The following is a 5,678-nucleotide window of genomic DNA, read 5'->3' as shown; positions in this document are numbered from 1 at the left end:
AGAGAGAGAGAGAGAGAGAGCGCAAAAAGAAAATACACAAATAGGAAGTAGGGAGAAGTTAGAATAATTTCCCAAATCATTCCATTGTTTCACTACTATGTTACTCAGATAATCAAATAATTCTTTATGCTTCTGCTCTGTTGTATTGATACATGGTAGCCACCTGTTTCTAGTAGAGATTTGAAGCTCACTTAGAAAAATGTTTGCGGGCTTGGATATTATTAGTGTTAAGTATTACATATTAGAGCCATTATAAGTTTTTAAATGCTTTGTCTTGGAAGTTGTACTAAAACATTTTGACACTAGATCTGTAATCTATCAAATATAAATAAACAATTTAGGTTTTCATCCAGTCTTCAGAAATGCTTGCTTTTAGTAAATATGCGATAATAATGGTAAGAGATTTTATGACTTGGTCTTCTGGGGTTATGCTTTTACTTTTCAATAATAGGAAAATATTTTATTCCCTGAATGTTCATGCAAAGAAAATACTCATTTTAACATCGAGCTCTAGGCCACATATTTTCGACAAGCATGAAAATTATCACAGGGAGATTAATAAATTATAATGTACACAAAATATAATGAAATTGCAGAACATGGCAAGTAGAAAGGAATTTAAGGAACTTTTAGGGATTTAATAGCTCAAGTCAATTCTTTTAATTTCCAGGTTAAGAAATTAAAAGTTAATGAAGTTTAGGTAGTTTTCTAAGAACCAGTTTATATTTTAGACAGTAATTTTAAGAAATCTAGAAAAGATGACTTAAAAAGTGTATTGAAGTGCTGGCCAGATAGTTCAGTGCATTAAAGCCCCTGCTTAGGCAGATGCAGGGACCAGAGTTTGATCTCTGGCATGCCATGCCGGCCCCATCCTTGGGGTGCACTGAGAAGAGCGGTTGAGACTAGGGGTGGTGGCATGCGCCTGTAATCCCAGCGCTTGGGAGACTGAAAGCAGGAGGTTCACTAAGAGTCCAAACTGCATAGTGAGATCCTGTAGACACTGTACTAAATATGCTTTAAAAAAGTATATTGAGGAAATTAACATCTTTATAGTATCTCTCTCAAATAATTAACTATTATCATGCACCCAATAATTCATCAATGCAACCACACCATTTAAAGACAGAAAGAGAAAAATTGGGTGACTCTGCTATGCCTATATGATCAGAAAAATTTACTGTTTGTTCACTGTAAACTTTGATGTTACTAAAAATTTCCATCTAGTACATTTTTGAAAAATTAATGAAATATGATGCTATTAAGGACATTCTTATCATTTACTGGCATAACTAGTGACATCTCTGAATTTTATCAGAACAGTACTGGTGACTTGAAGGGGAAAGAGAAAACCGAGAGAATCCAAGCTTTGGTTCCCATCACACGGTGTCAACATCTACAGAGGACAGCAGTCACGTTAACTGAGCACATATGTGTCAAGTATTGGGGTTGTGAGCATGAAAAGAAGAAAAGGAGAAAAAGCTTTAAAATTTTCAGAAAAAAGGAATAACTCATTATTTCAAATTTACATGTGCTTTAAGGAAACGTAAATTTATAATACCAAATAGTTGTAATAATAAACAAAGGAAATGGGAATCATTTTCTCACTAAATCTTTTGCAGTTGTCTGCATATTGTCCTTTTCCTCCCCTGAGCTTTTCTGGCTGACTTTCCCTTGGCTAAGTCTCTTGGCTCATCTGTATACTTAAATTTCCTCTAGGGAAAGCCTTCCCGTCTCTTTATATCTTACCCTACTTTCCCCTAGTTTATTTAATGATTTATTAAATGCATTCAATGCAGCACAACTTCCTATGAGAACTCAAACATATGAATAAAATTATTTTACAATTATATTTATCTTGTGTTTTATAGCATTGAAAATTGCCCAAGACATAAGGGATCATGCTAGAACACCACATGGTCGCTAGAGCCTGCATATTACTCCAATACTTCACTTGAAAGCTGGGTATGTTCCTGGAAGAACTCAGAGGAAACATCTGCAGGTCAACTCACAGCTTTTCCTTTGAATGGACAGCCTGTAGCGAATGGCCAACCTGGGGAAGGCATTAATGGAGAATGCGCATACAGGAGGAACTTCTTAACTTCATTCAGAAACTAGTCCCATTTTGCCCAATGTTTATGGACTATTTTATTGAAAGAAATTCTACTCCATAGCAAACACTTGATTCTTCACATATGAACTAATGGATATATTATGTAGAATAACGCCATTGCCTATCTCTCTTACTATATGGATTTAGAATGTAGCAAAGAGTAGTTTAGCAGCCACAGCAGCTCATATTGCTAGTGAAGTAGTTACTCAGCCTTGCTGCTGGATGGATTCAATCATTCACTGAACAAATACTGGTTGTTTGCTAAGTGCAAAGCATTTTGCTAATTCCTGGAGCGGAGGAGTGGACATAAGTGATGGAAGATAAGGCAGGAAGCTATGCAGATGGCAGATTTCAAAGGGCCTGGGAGGCATAATAAGCTGCTAAGATTTGTCCTTTCTAAGCCATGGATGTTCTTAAAAGATTATAAACAAAGGAAGTGCATGCTTAGGCCTGGTTCTTAGAAATAATGCTCACTGGCTGTAGTGTGGAGCGGGAATAGAAAGAAGGCAGTCTTAGTCTCAATTAGGAAACAATGGGATTAACCAGACCAGAGATGGTGGACCAGGGCTATTGTCAGTGGAGATGCAGGGAAACGATGATCATGAAAAACTGTTACATAGTTCATAAGTAGCATTTGTGATGGATTGGATGGAAATTCAGAAAGCAGCATGACTTGATAGGAATTGGTAGAATGATGGTAATTTTGAGCTGTGCAGATTGGGCAAGAATGGATTCACTTTAATAATGGTAAAAGTAATGTTGTATTGCCAACTTTGTCTATCAAGTTATAAATGTAAAGCAATAAATATATTTTTCAGACTATATATTTCATTCTATGTATAATGAAAGCAAGATTAAAGTTGGCTTCTGTTGTTTCACTTCTGCTGATAACTGGGCTAAGAAAACTGGCCTAAATTGACAGTCTGTATGGTTTATTATTTAAAGAAAAGCCTTCACTTCCCTACGAAAATCATGAACTGTCCTTATAGGAAATTCCATACAAAGCTTCGAGGTCTTACACGCTATGACTGATTGACTAGGGCACCTGAATATCTAGTTCTTAACTCGGGAGAGCAAATGGTAGAGGATAGAATTGATGAATACTTGACTTAAACTAATTCCTTGAATATCTAGCCATGCATTTTATGTCATCTATCATTGTGGTTTCTTAGCACTTAGAAATATGAGCTCAAAATAAAAATGTAGTGAACCACCTGTCTTCATGGCAGTATTCCAAGAATCCACAGCCAAATTTATGCTTACCACTAGCAGGAAATGTAGGCAGCCACCCTCCCCTTGCCCCTCTCAGACACATTTCTCAAAGGAAGAGCATTGTAAAGAAACTAACTTTGTGTTCAGCCTCGTGTAATAGAGTGTGCTTCTCATACATGATAGCTTAAAATTCATGCTAGAGTCTAAGGGGTAATGAAGTATAGTTGACTCATGGTACACAATTTCTACCATCTCTCTCAGTCACTTGATCTTGGAGGCTAATGTAGTACAAGTTTGTTAGTGACAAGAAAAGCCAGTAGTGAAGCAAACTGGGATTATTAAGTTTCAGTCCAGGTAAGTAATATGAGAATAATTGATTTTTGTTTAGTAGGTTTTAGAAGGTCAGAAATAGATCATTTTGAGAGATGAAGTGCACATGTATTAATCTTACTTGAATTTGCTTACTTAAATGGGAGTGGTTTTCTCTATTCCATTATGAGTAATTAGTTGTCAATCTGTGTTGTGAAATGCAAGACCAAGGAAGTAGAGAGATGAAGAAAAGGCTTTGCAAATTTACCTAGTCAGGACTCACCTGGAGTGCTTTTGAAAATGAATGAGTATTGTTCTACCCAGGCTTACCAGATCAGAATCAGTGTAGGGTGCATGTTGTTGGGAATCTTTTTTCCTGACACTAGATTGCAGCTAAGGATGCTCTACCACTGATCGACATCCTACCATTTTTATATTTTATTTGGATGATCTTTCAATGTGATATTTAAAAATTCAGTACTGGACTTTTCATTTATGTGCCTACCAACACAGTGTGCCACTGTGTAGATTCAGTTACCCAGCAATGCTGCTGATATGATAGCGTAGCATCACTAGGATATTGAGCATCTGGAAAAACGCAACTATTTTTTTCAAAGAAATTTTCCCACTAAAAACTTATCTTTAACTTTTTGGCCATGCAAAGATAAGGCTTTAGACTTTACAAAATATCTATAAAATGTTTTGCAAACATCGTGCCAGGAGAGTAAAATTTATCTAAAATATGTAAATCATAACAGCTTCCAATAGTTGTTATATTCAATTTTTCATTGTTTTTCTTCCCCTCCATATTTATATTGAGGACAAATTCATACTTTTTTGGCTATTCTCTTCTAGTACCAAAAAAAAAAAAAAAAAAAAAAAGAATGATAAGAATGATTTAGTCATTCATAATCTTCCTACTTTTTGACCTGGGAAGTATTTTGTGATGAAGAATTATATATTTTCAGTTATTTTTCCAGTTGTAGTTCCTAAATATATGAATTCTAAGTGGCAATTTTTCAGAAGCTTACAGCTTTTAGAATTTGACACACATCTTTTAGCTCATAAGTCCAACACGATCTTACAAAAGGCATGACCTGTCACAGGCTGGACTTCTGTGTCCTTGTGTGCTCAGCAAACATTTGTTTCAGCTGTTTATCCTGCAAGACGGTAAAGAGATTTATAAAGGTACAGAGAAAACGTTAGTATTTGTGAACAAATGCTTTTGTGGGAAGAACACTTTTCAAGAGAATGAGTTGGTATTGGATATTAAATCTTTTAATCTGCTATATTTGTGATTTTTCCAGTCCACATATTTTGCCTGTGGCTACTCTGCAATATTATTTGAAAGCTTTTGGTATTTCTTTTCAAAAGATAATGAAGGGCTTGGTCAGGAGGATCCTTGAAATATGGGCTGAGGACTGTTGTGGACAATCCCAGGCCCACAGAGATGAGAACTTTTCATGTTATTTGATATTGTTTGATTGAAGGGGGATAATCTGTTCTGTTGATGTGGTCACATTTCATAACTCCAACTGGCAACAAAAGACAGTAATACAGAAAGGGAGAAAGTTAAACCTTGGGTTATATATGTTTCTTTTGGCAATGACACTTAATGAATTTTTAAATTGAATTTAAGACCTCCTTTTGACCTTTTTCATATCTTGGCATATAGGTCTGCCTCTAGAGTCAAGGTATCTTGTGTGGCAACTTTTTAATTATGTGTTTGTAAATCCAAGTATGTCTTAAAACAGCATGAGCAACAATAGGCAATGTATCAAGTATTGTAACTATCCTACTAACTTGTTTTGAAACTTGGTTTCATTGCTTATTTATCTTTTTTTCTCTTTAAAATAAATTGAAAAAATAAAAGAAAAGGCGACCAAAAAAACCCCAGAACGATTGCTGTATCTTATATTTCTATATCTCTCCTTTTCTTATAAAGTAAATAGGCCGGGGAGATGGCTCAGTGGAATAAGCGCTTTCCTGGCAAGCGCAAGGGCCTGAGTTCAATCCCTGGTTCTGCTAAATAAATAAATAAATAAAT

The sequence above is a fragment of the Octodon degus genome, unplaced genomic scaffold, assembly GCF_000260255.1.
Source record: "Octodon degus isolate 3935 unplaced genomic scaffold, OctDeg1.0 scaffold00025, whole genome shotgun sequence".
Lineage (NCBI taxonomy): Eukaryota > Metazoa > Chordata > Mammalia > Rodentia > Octodontidae > Octodon > Octodon degus.
The sequence above is the reverse complement of the archived record's forward strand: the minus strand, read 5'-3'. Positions refer to the sequence as shown.